The sequence below is a fragment of the Chelonia mydas genome, chromosome 1 (assembly GCF_015237465.2).
Source record: "Chelonia mydas isolate rCheMyd1 chromosome 1, rCheMyd1.pri.v2, whole genome shotgun sequence".
In the NCBI taxonomy this organism is placed as follows: Eukaryota; Metazoa; Chordata; order Testudines; family Cheloniidae; genus Chelonia; species Chelonia mydas.
Genome location: NC_057849.1, coordinates 18,930,544 through 18,949,418, shown reverse-complemented (window position 1 = coordinate 18,949,418; position 18,875 = coordinate 18,930,544). Strand labels below are relative to the sequence as shown.

The 18,875-nt window shown below is 44.4% G+C and overlaps 1 protein-coding gene across 1 annotated transcript in view; it reads left to right on the top strand.

Annotated features, from left to right (window-relative positions):
- TENM4 (teneurin transmembrane protein 4) overlaps positions 1-18,875 on the top strand; it is a 1,747,045-nt gene that overhangs the window by 346,259 nt on the left and 1,381,911 nt on the right. The gene's annotated exons all lie outside the window — the stretch shown is intronic.

Genomic DNA, 18,875 nt, shown 5'->3' with positions numbered 1-18,875 from the left:
ATATTTTCTTATTCTTAATTTTCATTCACTGAAAACACTATGGGGACTCCTTTTAACATGGAGACATTTGTGTGGTGATCAACATTTTGTGTTGCATGCATGCTGAAAGCTGAAGCTGAGTAAGTTTGTAATGATGTCAGCAAAACAGATTAAAATTCTCTCTTCTTCTTCCTTATTCAAAATTAATTCACAATTTTTGGTGTCAATTTATGATTGATTACATAAGTCACATGATACTTTCTCTGTTCCTGATTGAATGATAGTAACTAACACTTTTCTGGTGTGAATACTCACAGGAAGCTGATTTGAACTTCATTTCCTGTGAGGAATTGAGTGATCTTAAAATTCACTTTCCAGAAGCAGTTGCACTAATGAAGCTCAGTTGCACAAATGTCCATGGACACTGAATATAAAAAGGGCATGAAAATGAAGTGAATTCATTTAAAACTCTGAATGAATGTTTGTGGAAACCTCTTTTCAGTATTTGCCTAACTAGTGAAAATATTAGTTTCTGCATAGTAAGATTTCATAATGGCAAATATGCAGTAAAATATCCCCCCAAAATCATTTATCTCATATGGTGTAGATCCCAACACAAATCTTAGCATCTTGGATCTATCTACCTTGGTATCCACGCACATATTCGCGTACCAAAAGTACTCAGGTAACAAGGTCCCATGAGGCTAAAAGTGAGAGTGTGAGTGGTTACTGACATCACATTTTTCACAGAACAATCTCTCTATAATATTAAAATCAGAGTAACAGGGATTGGAATTTGTACATTGCAAGGCACTGTAAAAATATGGGATATTCATCATACTTGAAAATAATTGGAGTTTCACAATCTAAATTCAGTGCAGACCAAATCCTGTACCCTTTGAAGTCAATGAAAATGTTGCCGGTGACTTCTGTGGAATCATACTATGGCTCTGTACACAGATTCCAGCATATTTTAATTTCACAGATAATTAGTTTGTATCTAGTTACCTCCACATTTTATTCCAAAATATACTGCCTTGAAAACATATACACACATACATCTTAAAAAGCAGCTTAAATATATTGGGCATAATCCTGCTTTCACTTGCACCTGTTTTAAACCAGAATAATTGAAGACAATGGGACTAATCATAAACTACTGTGACAAAGTTCCTCTACCTTGGTGGGTCTTGCGCTTATTGGCGGATTTGCTCGCCTTGGAGCTTCATGGCAGCCCTCAGCTTGGATGTTTTCGTGAACCCACCGTCCAGGTCAACTCCTCCTGTGTCTGACCAGGAGTTGGGAGGTTTGGGGGGAACCCGGGCCTGCCCTCTACTCCGGGTTCCAGCCCAGGACCCTGTGGAATGCAGCTGTCTAGCGTGCCTCCTGGAGCTGTGCGACAGCTACAACTCCCTGGGCTACTTCCCCATGGCCTCCTCCCAACACCTTCTTTATCCTCACCATAGGACCTTCCTCCTGGTGTCTGATAATGCTTGTACTCCTCAGTCCTCCAGCAGTCCGTGTTCTCATTCTCAGCTCCTAGTGCCTCTTGCTCCCAGCTCCTTACACGCGCACCACAAACTGAAGTGAGCTCCTTTTTAGACCCAGGTGCCCTGATTAGTCTGCCTTAATTGATTCTAGCAGCTTCTTGATTGGCTGCAAGTGTTATAATCAGCCTGTCTGTCTTAATTGTCTCCAGAAGGTTCCTGATTGTTCTGGAACCTTCCCTGTTACCTTACCCAGGGAAAGGGGATCTACTTAACCTGGGGCTAATATATCTTCCTTCTCTTACTCTCCTGTAGCTATCTGGCCCGACCCTGTCACACTACATACTGAAAGTATCTTGCTAATGTAACCCTTCTGCCCATCAGAGCTGGCAGCAACAAGGGCCGGGTTCAATATCTAGGGGATCCATTCCAATAACACAATGCAAACCGGCTCGAGCCCCCACCCAGTGACCTGGGACAAATATATACCACCCCCCTGGGCGCCTCCAAGAGGCAATACTTCCCCTCTCGCAAGCACATAGTCTGAGTGTAGCAAAAAGCCTTTTAATAACAGAGAGAAACAATGTGGCATTATGTTGGGGAAACACCACCAACAGGATTCATAACACAACCCATGAGCAAAAAAACCACCCCAAGCAAATTGGGGCATGCCCCTTTCCCTCGGGTTCTTGAGTCCCAGCACCCAAACGTCTCTTGAGTCCAGCAATCCACAAATCACCCAAAGTCCAAAAGGTCCAGCCCCAGAGTTCAAAAGTTCATCTGCATAGTGTTACTCCCCCAGTCTGGCTAAAATGTGCCTGTGTGGGGGGGAAAGGGGTAAGGGGCACCTTACGTGTCCTGAAGCTGACTGCCCCACAGGGCTCTGCTCTGCTACGCTGTCTCACGAACGGCTCTGCTCCACCACGACCGGCTCCGCTTTGCACAGCTCGCCGTCTCACGAACATGCCGCTGTCTCACGACCGGCTCTGCTCCACCACGACCGGCTCCGCTTTGCACAGCTCGCCGTCTCACGAACAGCTCTGCTCAGCTCGCCGTCTCACGAACACGCCGCTGTCTCACGAACGGCTCCGCTCCACCACGACCGGCTCTGCTCTGCACAGCTCGCTGTCTCACGAACAGCTCTGCTCAGCTCGCTGTCTCACGAACGGCGCCGCTCTGCACAGCTTGCCGTCTCACGAACAGCTCTGCTCAGCTCGCCGTCTCATGAACAGCTCTGCTCAGCTCGCTGTCTCACGAACGGCTCTGCTCTGCACAGCTCACCGTCTCACGAACAGCACCACTGCAGTCTAGATCTTCCGGCTCCCCACTACTTGACACAGTGCTCAGTGATTTCAGCTCTTAGTGATTTCAGCTCTCAGTGATTTCAGCTCATAGTAGTGGGGGCCTTAGTGCTGGTTCACCATAAGGCCAAAGTGAATGCAGCACAGTGCCTGTAGCAAGACTCTTAATAGACCCAAAATTAGCTCTGACATTCCACAGTGGAGAGAGACAGAGGTGCAATTGGTGCTTCAGGCCCTCACAAAGGGGCCCACACCACCAGGTACTAATACCTGTCTCAAGTCTCTCTCCATTCACACAGTTTTGGAACCCATGACCCTTGCCTAGCGAGTGCTACTCAGTTGATGGTGAGTCCCTCCATCATAGCAAAAGGCCAAGTACAGTTCCAAGCACAGTTCCCCTAATCAGGGTAATAACAATTTATTCTTCCTGCCCCAATAACAGAGACACTGGGGATCCCACAGCAGCCGAAGTGACCATTTGGGCAGCTATGGCCTCAGTCTAGGCGGGGTGGGTGTGCCTATGCAAATGAGATCAGCCCCTGAAGTTTTTTTTTCACAACTTGCCACACCTCACCACCAGATGTCAGGGTGGAGCTCATCCTGACACTGCTTACACTAAATAAGGGCCTTACCGTAGTATATGTGAGAGAAGAACCAGGCAGAACATATTTTGGTCTTATTTTTTTTCTTCTAAACCTTATTCTGTCTACCACAGATTTAAAAGCCCTCACACTCCAAAATCAGCATTTTCTGTTGGAAATGATGACAAGCCTTGACTATGAAACCTCTCACAGTAACCAGAGAGAGAAGTATGTGCCTTTAAAGGATTTTCTTGCAGGAAACTGAAGGCAGGGAAGAAGGGGGTCTGGATGAGTGAATGGTAAACAGGAACATTAGTAATGCTCGAATACGTTATATGTTCTGTGAAAAACAGATTTTCCATACTAACCCTACAAATTCTATCTGATGTGCTTTCCTACGCATTTGCATATCACAGTCAAATATAGAGTCTAGCAAGGTCATTTAAGAGTTATAGGCAGAACCTTTCCATTTTGTTAATCACTTACAGCTCTAATTTCACACTACATCAGTCCTTTTTACTTTGGCTCAGGCAATCCGCTACCATCCTCTTCTAAAAATCTCACATTGCTAAACATCTGTTCCCTGTATACTGGAAACAATTGAGGGGGGAGGGGGGAAAGTTTCCAGAAAGTCAGTTGCTTTATGGCAATCTCCAGTGATTAGCGATGATACCTTAGATAGTTAAGTGATTACATAAATAAATACCCAGGTCTCTAATTCAGTTTCAGCCCATGGTACCATTTGGAGAAGCCCCAGGGCTTCTCTGAATTGTGCCTGGCTGTCTATGGTCCCTAAATGGCCATTCTGACACTGAGGCTCATTGGAGCACAAGGACATTCCAGCCATGTGACTGAGATCCGCTATGCTGGCTTTACATCCCTGGGGGTTCTCCCTTTTGCAATACAAGTGTCTCCATGGCTCAATGAAGTGAAGAAGGGCTGAGAATCTGTCCCATATATTGTAAAAATGAATTTTTGAAGTGGACTGTTCTCTCCAGGAGAGGGGGGGAGCAGCCACCCTTAGTGGAAGAGTTCAAGTATCTAGGGGTCTTGTTCACGAATGATGGTAAGTGGGATCCGTGGTGGTGAAGCGGGAGCTGAGTTCTCAGACGAAGTTCTCGGTTTACATCCCCATCTTCACCTATTGTCGCGAACGTTGGGTAATGACCGAAAGGATGAGATTGCGAGTAAGTAAGAGTGGCAATACCATGACCCCCTAAAATAACCTTGTGACCCTCCTGCAACTCTCTTTTGGGTCAGAACCCCGAATTTGACAAACGCTGGTCTCCCCACGTGAAATATGAATAGTACAGGGTAAAAGCACACAAAAGAGCAGCTTTCACAGTTCGTGATGTGTTTTTCATGGCTGTGAATTTGGTAGGGCCCTAGCTCTTACCAAACAAATGGGCATTTGATTGCTCCCTCATTTAAGCCTGAATGAAAAGCAGATATCACACCCACCCTCTGCAGTGAGGTTTGTGACTGCCTCTAGTTTAAAGCAATACTCCCTGGGAGCCACCCAATCTTCAGCATAAAAATAGCATCAGACTGTCACAACAGTTCATAGACTAAAAGAGGGGAGAGCTGAAAAAGACTGATCATTAGGTTATCGAGTACATTTCCCAGGCCGTGTCTGATTCTTTTTTGGAGCGGGATATTTCTTAGGCTATGTCTACACTGGCAATTGAACGACAAAACTGTTGTTGTTCAGAGGTGTTTAAAAAAAACAACCCTGAAAGTCAAACCCCGTTCGTTGGGGGTGGAAGTATTTTGTCAGCAAAAAAGCTGACAAACAGCAGCTACACTGCCCGACTTTTAGCAACATGGCTGTGTCGACACGGCTGTGTCGCTAAAAGCTGCGTAGTGTAGACATGGCCTATGTGTTTAATTTAGAATGGGTTAAAAGGTCTCAAGTGATGGGGCTCCAATCACTTCCTTTTGGCCACCATTCCATTGCTCAGTACTGCTCATTCTCAGGAATTTGTTGTGGTCGTTTCTCTGTGCAGTTTTCCATTCCTGTTTTCATCCCATATTTCCCAGTTATATCTCTGTGCAGCCTCCAAAACAATGTCTGCACAATCCCTGGTGCAACATTTAAACCCTTTACAAGTTTGTAGATGGTTCTATCTCCCCATGCCAAAGCATTTAAGCACCTGCTGAAGTCCATCCCTATTCACCAAAATAAAGTTAAGCATGTGTTTAAGTGATTTAGGGCCTGAGTCACCTTTTTACTGGGCCATATATAGTTAGCTCGTCATATCTTTCCTCCAATAGCACTCTGGCAATTTTTGTTTCTCTTATCTGAATGCCTTGCAGTGGACCAATGTTTTTCTGGCAATGTGGTGCCCTTTAAATCAATGCAATATTCCAGGTAGGATGCACCCAAATTTCCTGCTTAATTGTTAATTATCTCCTTTATTACATTTTAGATATGCTTAAAAAATCTGTAGTAATTTACACTTCTTTGCAATTAGATGCAGGAGTTAGAATATCTTTTATATTACACTGACATTTTTCTTTAGGGAATGAGAAATATTTTACACCCACTGGTTTCCAATATGTATCAGCATCCCCTATGTTTCCTTGAGGGTCTTTCTGCCTAGACTTCTCATCATCATAGCTATTTCACCTTTATCATTGTGGCAACTATTACATTTGGTTGGTCAAGGAACATTGCATGATTTGCTTCCTTTCCTTCCATCTCTTTAAGTATCTGTATGATATGTCTGATGGATTATTTCAAAATGACCTTGTTAAATGTGAACGTATAAAGCAAGACATATTTATTGTGTGTGGCTTTGACCAGTCAGTCCTTTCATAGAATGGATTGTGTGTCAGAGAATGCACAGCACAAACTCAAACTGCCAAGGATTTTAATCCAGAAAAAAATCTGAATTTAAAAGGAGTGAACAACTCTTGTCAATGACATCCTTGGGCTTTGGCTACAGTTCTTTGAGCCATTGCTAAAAGAAAGAGTTGGATAAAGAGAATGGGCTAAATCCTCATCCCTAATGTAAATGCCCATTAAATTTGCAGCATTCAATCAGGGGTGAATTTGGCCCATGTACTTAGAGAAGCCTAAGGGCTGCTCTAACAGATGCCTGCTGCCCAGACACTCTTTATTTTGGCATCTGGGGATTGCCAAAGCATAAGGACAATGTAGTCATCACCTCTGTGCCAGTGAGTGAGAGAGGAACTTCTTCAGTGGTTCTATACCACTCAAGGATTCTCCAGTGCGGAGGGGAATCTCTAAGGGTACCGCTACACAGCAATTGAACACCTGCAGCTGGCGCTGGTCAGCTGACTTGGGCTTGCAAGGCTCGAGCTGCGGGGCTGTAGACATTGCTGGGTAGACATTCGGCTTCACACAGAAGCCCGAGCTGTGGGACCCTGCAAGGGGGGAGGGTTGCAGAGCCTGGGATCCAGCCTAAATGTTTCCAAAGCAATTTTTAGCCCCACAGCCTGAGCCCTGTGAGCCTGAGTCAGCCAACCAGGGCCAGCTGAGGCTATGCCTGGGTCTTCTATTGAAGTGCTGATGTACCCTAAAGGGGCAGCTAAGGCCGCTTTAGAACACCAGAGGAGACGAAGCTGCCAGAGACCTGGCTCCAGCCTTGCATTATATAGAGATGGCTCCCAGTCACAAAATTAGCATCCACATTTAGAACATGCTGAGTCGTGGAGGGCTTTGGTTTGGCCCATTATGAAGCTGGGAAACATTTCAGATTCAGATGTAGATTGCCAAACCCAATCCCCAAGCTTTGAAGGGATGGGAACGCCATGTGGTCCACCACTCATTTTTTATTCTTACCATGGTTCAATTTGCCATAATAGCATCAGATGGCTTCATCCTTAGCCCCATTTTCCTTTTGTCTCCAGCTCTCCTTTTCATTTTATTTTTGGCGTGTCTATTAATTTCCTTGAGTCCTCCGCAGTTAAGGGTTGCTGAGCACTTCTGGAATCATTTTTTTTAAAAGTGATTTTTTTTCTCGTTATAAAACAAACAACATTATTTTCCCCCCTCAAGCAGAAGAGGGAGGGTTATAGTAACAGAACTTGGAACATTAAGCAATAAGACGAGCTCCAAAGCTGAGCAGAAAGGGAAGTTGTGAGAGGATTAACAGACACTTGAGACAGAAACAAAGCAGAGCACTGAAAAGAAATGTACACACATTAATAATACAGAGGGTAGCAAGGTTAAGACACCAGTCTGAGGTGAAATTCTGCGTTTCAGACAAATTTTTTTCCTAAAAATAATAAGAGTAAGACATCAAAAATAATTCACTGCCCTTTATCAAACATTCCATTGTGCTTTCTTTAAAAAAAATATTATTGATTCATGTCACGGTCATAAAATTTCCAAAATGATGGATGCTTTGGCGTTATAATTACAGTGAGAGGGCTAGGGCAGGGGCACTGTACGTGGAAAGCAAACTTGCATTTTTCTCTCGTTTGTCTCCAATCCCTTGAGCCAAAGGTTGGGTTTAAATCAAGTTAATACAGAAATTAAAATGAAGGGATTTGTTAGGATGGAGAAAACCTGGGTTCCTTAAGGATGGTCTCACTAATGTCCTTATTGTCTGCAAGAATGCTCAAGAATGCTCTGATTTGGTAGAAAATAAGGCCGAATGTACATACAGTTTTTGTACTGATTTAACTATTTTCACTGAAGTAATTAAATCATACAACCCCTGGTGTGGAGACAGTTATATTGGTATAGATATGTCTTACATCAGTATAACTATCCCTGTAAATTTAGCAAAACAAATGCAAGGCATCTTTTTAGAATAACTGCATCCATTCTAGTGGTTATACTTTTTTAACTATACCAGCTTATATCTGATATATAGCTGTATAAATATTGTGTTTAGACAAGTCCTAATTCATTTTAGCCAACACATCAAATGCATACATGGGATATTCCTTTCCTGTCTCTCTCTCATTCTTTATGACTTTTTGTTTTATAAAGGTTCGGGGGCAGATATTGTAAAAGAGAAAGTGATCAGTATACATCTCTAGCATATCATTGAGGATCCAGTCCTGCAATCACTTATGCACATGAGAAATTTCAGTTTTCTGAATAGTTCAACTGATCATGCATTTTAATTCAGCAGGTCCAGCTACTTGCATCCAAGAGTTTTACAAGAGCTGGCTGAGGAGCTCATTGGACCATTAATGTTGATTCTCAGTAAGTCTTGGAGCACTGGGGAAGTTTCAGAAGACTGTAAGAAAGCTAACATTATGCCAATTTTTAAAATGGGCAGATAGGATGAGGGGGCTAATTATAGACCTGTCAGCCCAACATTGATCCTAGGCAAAATAATGGAGCAGCTGATACAGACTCAATTAATAAAGAACTAAGGGAGGGTAATGTAATTAATGTAAATCAACATGGGTTTATGGAAAATAGATCATGTCAAACTAATTTCTTATCTTTCTTGATGAGATTATAAGTTTGATTGATAAAGATAATAGTGTTGATATAATATATTTAGGCTTGTGTAAGGCATTTAAGTTGTTACCACATGACATTTTGATTAAAAAAAACTAGAATGATACAAAATTAACATGGCACATATTAAACTGATTAAATACCTGACAAACTGATATGTTTCAAAATGTAACTGTACATTTGAAAACTCATGGCGATCGGGGGAAGTCCCGGACGATTGGGAAAAGGCTAATGTAGTTCCCATCTTTAAAAAAGGGAAGAAGAAGGATCCTGGGAACTACAGGCCAGTCCGCCTCACCTCAGTCCCTGGAAAAATCATGGAGCAGGTCCTCAAAGAATCAATTCTGAAGCACTTAGAGGAGAGGAAAGTGATCAGGAACAGTCAGCATGGATTCACCAAGGGCAAGTCATGCCTGACTAATATAATTGCTTTCTATGACGAGATAACTGGCTCTGTGGATGAGGGGAAAGCAGTGGACGTGTTGTTCCTTGACTTTAGCAAAGCTTTTGACACTGTCTCCCACAGTATTCTTGCCAGCAAGTTAAAGAAGTATGGGCTGGATGAATGGACTATAAGGTGGATAGAAAGCTGGCTAGGTTGTCAGGCTCAACGGGTAGCGATCAATGGCTCCATGTCTAGTTGGCAGCCAGTATCAAGTGGAGTGTCCCAAGGGTCGGTCCTCGGCCCGGTTTTGTTCAATATCTTCATTAATGATCTGGAGGATGGTGTGGATTGCACTCTCAGCAAGTTTGCAGATGACACTAAACTGGGAGGAGAGGTAAATACGCTGGAGGGTAAGGATAGGATACAGAGGGCCCTAGACAAATTAGAGGATTGGGCCAAAAGAAATCTGATGAGGTTCAACAAGGACAAATGCAGAGTCCTGCACTTAGGATGGAAGAATCCAATGCACCGCTACAGACTAGGGACTGAATGGCTAGGCAGCAGTTCTGCAGAAAAGGACCTAGGGGTTGCAGTGGACGAGAAGCTGGATATGAGTCAACAGTGTGCCCTTGTTGCCAAGAAGGCCAATGGCATTTTGGGATGTATAAATAGGGGCATTGCCAGCAGATCGAGGGACGTGATCGTTCCCCTCTGTTTGACATTGGTGAGGCCTCATCTGGAGTACTGTGTCCAGTTTTGGTAGTGTCCACACTACAAGAAGGATGTGGAAAAATTGGAACGAGTCCAGCGGAGGGCAACAAAAATGATTAGGGGACTGGAACACGTGACTTATGAGGAGAGGCTGAGGGAACTGGGATTGTTTAGTTTGCGGAAGAAAAGAATGAGGGGGGATTTGATAGCTGCTTTCAGCTACCTGAAAGGGGGTTCCAAAGAGGATGGATCTAGACTGTTCTCAGTGGTAGCAGATGACAGAACAAGGAGTAATGGTCTCAAGTTGCAGTGGGGGAGGTTTTGGTTGGATATTAGGAAGAACTTTTTCACTAGGAGAGTGGTGAAACACTGGAATGCGTTACCTAGGGAGGTGGTGGAATCTCCTTTCTTAGAAGATTTTAAGGTCAGGCTTGACAAAGCCCTGGCTGGGATGATTTAGTTGGGGATTGGTCCTGCTTTGAGCAGGGGGTTGGACTAGATGACCTCCTGAGGTCCCTTCCAATCCTGATAGTCTATGATTCTATGGGGAATTGCCATTGAGTAGGTATGTTTTCAGTGAGGTCCCACAGGGATTGATTCTTGACCTTACACTATTTAATATTTTCATCAATGACCTGGAAGAAAACATAAAATCCTCACTGATAAAATTTGAAGATGACACAAATATTGGGGGATTGGTAAATAATGAAGAGCACAGGTCACTGATTCAGTGTGATCTGGATCGCTTAGTAAAATGGGCACAAGCAAACAATATATGTTTTAATACGGTTAAATGTGAATGTATACCTCTATGAACAAAGAATATAAGTCATACTTACAGGATGTGAGACTCTATCCTGGGAAGCAGTGACTCTGAAAAAGATTTGGGAGTTGTGGTGGATAGTCAGCTGAACATGTACTCCCAGTGTGATGCTTTGCCAAAAGATCTAATGCGAACCTTGGATGCATAAATGGATGGATCTTGAGTACTAGAGCATTTATTTTACCTCTTATTTAGTACTTGTGTGACTGCTGCTGGAATACTCTGTCTGGCTCTGGTGTCCACAATTTGAGAAGGATGTTAATAAATGGGAGAAGGTTCAGAGAAGAGCCATGAGAATGATTAAAGGAATGGAAAATGTGTCTTATAGTGATAGACTCAAAGAGCTCAATCTATTTAGTTTAAGAAAGAGAAGGTTAAGGGGTAAGTTAATTAACTTAATTACAGGCTATAAGTACCTACATGGGGAGCAGCTCCCATAAGCCAAGAACAGCGAACAGCAGCCACTGGGAGCCGCGGGCAGCTGTGCCTGTGGACAGTCAATGTAAAGAAACTGTCTCGCAGCCTGCCAGCAGATTACCCTGACGGACCACAGGTTGCCCACCACATGCAAGCCTGGGACCGAGCATCAGGCTGTTTCTCCTTCTGGATCCCTGGGCTCTGGGGAGAGGGGGATGGTTGTCTGGGCAAGGCTGGGCTCTGAGAGGGAGAGGGGGTGGGTGTCTGGGGGGAGGGGGTGTGGGTATCTGTGTTGGGGGGGCCTGTGACTGGGCTCTGGAGGGGCGGGGGTTTGGATGCATTGGCTGGGGGGGCCACAACTGAGGTCTCGGGAGTAGGAGTTGTGGGTGTCTGCCCCCGCCCCCAGCTGCACTCTGGGGGTGATGAAAGGGAGCAGAGAAACAGGAACTGGGTTGTCATAGGGGTTTCTTTAACTCTCTACTCCTGGGGGAATTTGTGTGTGTGTCTGTATTGTAACAGACATACTTACTGACAGGTGTTTTGAAATAAATTACCAAAATAATTGAAATTGGTGTGATTATGTAGTGTTATTTGCAGAATTTTAAAATATTGTGTGCAGATTTTTTTTTTTTTGGTGCAGAATTTTTAAATTTTTGGTGCAAAATTGAAAGAGGCTAGTGTGGAGAAGCTGAGCGAGGACCATAGTTGGTGTGGATTATAAGTGCAGGCAGAAGGAGGGCAATAGGACTCCTGCATTAAGAGGAACAGGGTTGGACTTGACGGATGAAGAAAAAGTTTGATTTGCTAATCTTAGTGTAATGTACTCTGGATGGCGAGTGAGATCTTACGATGGCCCACAGAGAGCTGGGGGCAGTGCACCAGTAGGACCATGTTGGGCCACAATGAGGGGCCCTGAGATGGCCTGTCCGGTACATATAGATTGGTTATCCTACCAGTTATATGTGAGTAACTTCAATGAGAGTTGTGTGTGAGTAAGTGACTGCAACAATCAGGCCCTATACGTTGAAAGAATATCTTGAAATGTTGATTCCTACTTTAATTAACTTATCACAGTGGGGATGAAATCTGAAGATTTTTTTCCCCATCCTGCCCATTCATAAACATTTTCTATCTGGTTTAAAAGTCTGAGCTCCTGTGATGGGTTTTGTAATTTAAGTTCATGTTCTTCAACTCTCAATTCATTAGTGTTTAGACAGTGTGGAATATTTATTGAGGTGGTGAATACAGTGTATATTATCAATCAAATGCAGGAGGTGGAGAGGAAAGATTATAATGTAAGGAAGAAACTACTAGATAGTTTAAAGACTAGCTAAAATGGATATGCACTCAGGCTCTTTCAGGCACATCTGCTTTCTCATGAGATATGTAATGCCTTGTTCTGAGATGTTGTACTGATATATGGATCTGTTTAAAGAGACAGTATTCCTAATGAAACACTTGTGTGCTACGTTCTTGGAAACGTACCAATCCTGTCTGGGCCCTGGTACATATCCTGTGGGTTTTCGTACCTCTTAAGCAGATCTTGTGACACTACAAGGGGTTTACCCAGTAAGGGGCTGTGTCGCTGCCTGCCTAGGGTTGCCAGGTGTCTGGTTTTCGACCGGAACACCCGGTCGAAAAGGGACCCTGGCGGCTCCGGTCAGCACCGCCGACCCGGCCATTAAAAGTCCAGTCAGCAGTGCTGCAGGGCTAAGGCAAACTAGTCCCTATCTGTCCTGGCACTGCACTGCGCCCCAGAATTGGCCAGCAGGTCTAGCTCCTGGGGGGTGAGGGGGGCCTTGGGGTGCCTTGTGCTGCCCTGACCCCGAGCACCGAGCATTCTCCTTGGCCAGGAACCGCGGCCAATGGGAGCTGTGGGGACACTGCCTGGGGGCGAGAGCAGCGCGTGGAGCCTCTTGGCCCCCCCACCTAGGAGCCGGTCCTCCTGGCTTCTGGGGCGCAGCGCAAAGCCAGCACAGGCAGGGAGCCTGCCTTAGTCCCGCTGCACCACTGACCGGGAGCCACCCAAGGTAAGCCCGTGCTCCAACCACATGCCCCAACCCCCTGCCCCAGCTCTGAGCCCCCTGCTGTACCCCAAACCCCTCATCCCAGCCCCGCCCAGAGCCTGCACCCCCAGCCAGAGCCCGTACCCCCTCCCGCACCCCAACCCTCTGCCCCTGTCCCACCCTGGAGCCCCCTCCTGTACCCTTGAACACCTCATTTCTGGCCCCACCCCAGAGCCCACACCCCCAGTTAGGCCCCTCACCCCTTCCCGCACCCCAGTGAAAGTGAGTGAGGGTGAGGGAGAGTGAGCCACTGAGGGAGGTCGAATGTAGTGAGCAGGGCTGGGGCCTCAGGGAAGGGGGGAAGGGGCAGCGCCTAGGGCAAGGGATGGGGCTAGGTTGTTCAGTTGTTGGCAACCCTCTGCCTGACTCAGAGCTAGGGTGACCAGATGTCCTGATTTTATAGGGACAATCCTGATATTCAGAGCTTTGTCTTCTATAGGTGCCTATTACCATCCACCTCCTGTTCTGATTTTTCACACCTGCTATTTGATCACCCTCCGCAGAGTCCTGACACCAGCAGCCTGTTCACAGTGTAACAGCCTCACCCTGGCTTCCACCAGCCTGGTTACTCCTTGCAAAGTGACACAAACAGCCTCTCCAGTCCAAAGTCTCCCCCCAGATCATCTCCCCTGCAGTGTCCAGTCCCTCTCACTGGACCCTCACAGAAGTTACCAAGTTCGCTGCCTCCAAAGAGCAAGAGAACATACACTAGCCTGCTAGCTTGGCTGGGGATTTTACCCTTCAGTTTAATACACAGCCTTGATATGCTATTGGGCAGGAAGTAGCACAACCCCGTATGGGTCTGGGTAAACCCCAAAGCAACACAGATAGATTCCAGGCCTGGCCCCCCATAGTTGGCTAATAACTCCATTCCCACATCCACTGTATGATGACCACCATGATACTTCATGAACCATAACACTGTATATATTTCAAGGCTGTATGTCAGTTTTTATTATTTGTTCAGAACCAACAATGTGTGCAGTGTGCCAACACATATACGGGCCTGCTTCTGCATTGCATTGCACCTTGTGGAGTTCATGGCATCAGTGCAAGTGGGTGAAAAATACTGCCATTCTGATTTGGACATTTTACACCCACTTTGCACTGGCATACATTATGGCATAAGGATCAAACCTACTGGGATGTGCGCACTGCCATTTTCTATTATATTAAATTATACTAATAATTATACTAATAATTCCATATGACAAATGTATCAAATGTATCAAATTATCACTTCCTACCCAAAATGATAACAGAACATCTCTGGTGGTTAAAATGGCTTCATTTTTTGTTTTTTAAATCGGTTTGTCGAGTCCTGAATCCATTTCTCATTAGCTGTAGTTAATAGCAGCCTTAAAAATGGCTAGTGCTCTTGAGTATTCGCCTGAAGTCTTTCAGCATGTTCAGAAAAGAAAAGTAATTTCAATCAGCAGAATGGCCATTTTGATTCCCTGAAAGATTTTAAATCGTCTACAACAGAGTTTTGCACTTTCAGGAACATCACTTTTGTCCATTATATGCACTGAAATTAATATTTGCTGAAAGCAAATAAGAGTAAAATTAAATATTTTCTAATACAAATTATAATTGAGCACTTGTCTGATAAGATGGTTTTGTTTAAACAAAGTGCACTCATGTTACACCACATTTCTGATTCTCCAGTTCTGTCATTTTCAGGCTGCATTTGTTTTCCACGCCATCATAATTAGCGGCAGGTATTCAGTTCAGGCTGCCAGAAGATGGCTTAGAGGTGTAATCATTAGATGTAAAAGACATACTGGCCTAAATGAATCCAAGGGAACCAAAGCTGATGGAAATTTTACTGTTGTTCCTTTGTTGAGTGGAAGTGGATTTTAGGACTGTGTGGAAGGACTGGCCAAAACAGCGCACTCCCTTTCCACTTGCAGCACCCCCAGCTAAGACACTAGCTAAATCACTTTGATAAAAGCAAGGTGACAGAGATCACGGTTAGTCCCTGTAACGAGGCTGGTTCTGGTGGGACCCAACTGAGAGTGCCAATTCAGGACAAATTGCTTAGAGCAGGGCAGTTACAGCCCAAGGCTGGGGATTCTGTGCGTACCAAGGCAAACCAAACCAGCCACACAGAGAAGACTTTGGTCTCACCCCACTGGCTAACCACAAGTCACACAAGCAATTCCCTTAGACACTCCAGTTTCCCAGTATCCCCATCAGTGCCACTCATTATGGGGACAAATGGTTATGAAAACCAACACCCCAGTAAAAGAAAAAAGGTTCTCTCGATCCCAAAGGACCAAGCCCCAGACCCAGGTCAATATACAAATCAGATCTTACCCACAAATCACACTGTTGCCAATCCTTTAGAATCTAAAGGTGTATTCATAAAAGGAAAAAGATATCGATGAGAGCTAGAATTGGTTAAATGGAATCAATTACGTACAGTAATGGCAAAGTTCTTCATTCAGGCTTGCAGCAGTGATAGAATAAACTACAGGTTCAAATCTAGTCTCTGGAGTACATCCACAGCTGGGATGGGTCATCAGTCCTTTGTTCAAGGCTTCAGTGTAGCAAAGTTCCTCCAGAGGTAAGAAGCAGGACTGAAGACCAGATGGAGGAGCTGCAGCAGCTTTTTATATTCTCTTGCCATGTGGTCTCTGCTTTCTTTGTCCCAAGGACAAGCTGTCCATCACATGGCCTGGAAAAACCTCAGAGTTCTGTCTATAGGCAGTTCCCTGCATAGCTTGCTGAGTCCCAAGGTGTGTCTGCTCTCTCAGTGGGTCAGTTGTATAGCTGATGGTCCTTAATGGGCCATCAAGCAGGCTAGGCAGAGCTGACACCAATTTGTCTGGGGTGTCACTCAAAAGCATAGCATAAGTTTGGAATACAGACAGTATAGAGCCAAGACTTATATCTTTAAATACAGAAATTATACATGCAAACAGATAGCATAACCCTAACCAGCAAACCATAACCTCGTCTTAGACACCCTATTTGACCCCCTTTATACAAGATTTGGTGCCAGTACAGGACCTTGGTTGCAACAATGTTCTATACGGTCCCAGTTCAAGCCCATAACGTCACAGTCCCCCATCACCAACACCAGGTACAGCCCCAGCCCATCAGAACTGTGGAGATTAGGCACCACAGGAAGTTAAGCAGCCCAGGTTGACAGCACTCTGTAGTCCTTTGATTGGTGACCCATGCTCACTGTTTAACCCTGTAGGGTGCCCAGGACATTGTCTGGGCAACCACACAGACTTTGGGCCTGCTGTGACTCCTGACCTCCCCTCGCTTTTTGATCTCCAGTCCCCAAGCCCAGGCCTGACTCTGACCCTGACTCTTGCTTATCAATCTGATTCTACTCACGACTCCAATCCCTGCTCACCGACTACTGCCATGTGGCCATCCTTGACCTGTGGACACCAGCTCAGCCAGGAGAGCTGGGTCAGATGCCTATGCTCTGGTCTCTTACAAAAACTTTTGTCCTCAACTTGGATTAGCTCACCTATGTTAGCGAAATTGGGTTAAAATAGCAGTGAAAACGCAGCATTTTGGCTTTTAACTTGGATTTGCAGCTTGAGTTCAACTCCAGGGCCTCCTATAGCCATTAACTCCAGGTGCTTACCTGAGTTAAAAGCCAAGTTCCTATGTCATCACTATAATTTAGACAATTTAGCTAACCTGAGTTAAGATCATACCATTGTTGCAGTGTAGACACATCCAGAGTGACACATTGTTCTTCATGATGGGCTCTCTCTCTTTTTCTTTTTATCACATTATTCCTTTCTCTTGCCGGTGTGCTAAACTTCTCACTAGGGGAATCCCTTACCCCAAAGTCACTGGCCTTTGGCTGCGTGGAGCTCGTGTTCCCAATACTAAGCATAGACTAATACAGTTTTTTGTATACAGGAGATTTATATACATAGAGAACATGAAACAATGGGTGTTACCATGCACACTTAAGGTGAGCTAGTACAAGCAGGAGAGTGGGGGGTAAAAACCTTTTGTAGTGATAATCAAGGTGGGCAGTTTCCTGCAGTTGACAAGAACGTCTTGCCCACCTTGATTATCACTACAAAAGGTCGTCCCTGGCCCCCCCCCCCGCTGGTAATAGCTCACCTTAAGTGATCACTCTCATTACAGTGTGTATGGTAACACCCATTGTTTCATGTTCTCTGTGTATATAAATCTCCCCAATGTATTTCCACAGAATGCATCCGATGAAGTGAGCTGTAGCTCACAAAAGCTTATGCTCAAAATACATTTGTTAGTCTCTAAGGTGCCACAAGTACTCCTTTTCTTTTAACTGTGGTTTGTAACCTATCATTTAAATCAGCTTCTGTACCAAATGACTGGAGGATAGCTAATGTGACACCAATTTTTTTAAAAGGGCTCCAGAGGTGATCCTGGCAATTACAGGCCAGTAAGCCTGACCAGTACTTGCCTGATCCTGGCAAATTGGTTGAAATTATAATAAAGAACAGAATTGTCAGACACATAGATGACCATAATTTGTTGAGGAAGAGTCAACATGGTTTTTGTAAAGGGAAATCATTTCTTACCAATCTACTAGAATTCTTTAAGGGGGTCAATAAGCATGTGGACAAGGGGGATCCAGTGGATATAGTGTACTAAGATTTTCAGAAAGCCTTTGACAGGGTCCCTCACAAAAGTCTCTTAAGCAAAGTACGCTTTCATGGGATAAGAGGGAAGGTCCTTTCATGGATTGGTAACTGGTTAAAAGACAGGAAACAAAGGGTAGGAATCAACGGTCAGTTTTCAGAATGGAGAGGGGTGAATAGTGGTGTCCCCCAAGGGTCTGTTCTGGGACAAGTCCTATTCAACATATTCATAAATGATCTCGAAAAAGGGGTAAACAGTGAGGTGGCAAAATTTGCAGATGATACAAAACTACTCAAGATAATTAAGTCCAATCAGACTGCCAAGAACAACAAAGGGATCTCACAAAACTGGGTGACTGGGCAACAAAATGGCAAGTGAAAATCAGTGTTGATAAATGCAAATTAATGCACATTGGAAAACATAATCCCAGCTATACATATAATATGTTGGGGTCTAAATTAGCTGTTACCACACAAGAAAGAGAGTCATTGTGGATAGTTCTCTGAAAACATCCACTCAATGTGCAGTGGCAGTCAAACAAGTGAACAGAAAGTTGGGAATCATTAAGAAAGGGATAGATAATAAGATAGAAAATATCATCTCGCCTCTATATAAATCCATGGTATGCCCACATCTTGAATACTGCATGCAGATGTGGTCACCCCATCTCAAAAAAGATATATTGGACTTGGAAAAGGTTCAGAAAAGGGCAACAAAAATGATTAGGGGTATGGAATAGTATGAGGAGAGATTAATAAGATCAGGACTTTTCAGCTTGGAAAAGATATGACTAAGGGGGGATATGATAGAGGTCTATAAAATCACGACGGGTGTGGAGAGAGTAAATAAGGAAGTGTTATTTACTCCTTCTCATAACACAAGAACTAGGGGTCACCAAATGAAATTAATAAGCAGCAGGTTTAAAACAAACAAAAGGAAGCATTTTTTCACACAACGCACATTCAACCTGTGGAACTCCTTGCCAGAGGATGTTATGAAGGCCAAGACTATAACAGGGTTCAAAAAAGAACTAGATAAATTTAGGGAGGATAGTTCCATCAAGTCTAT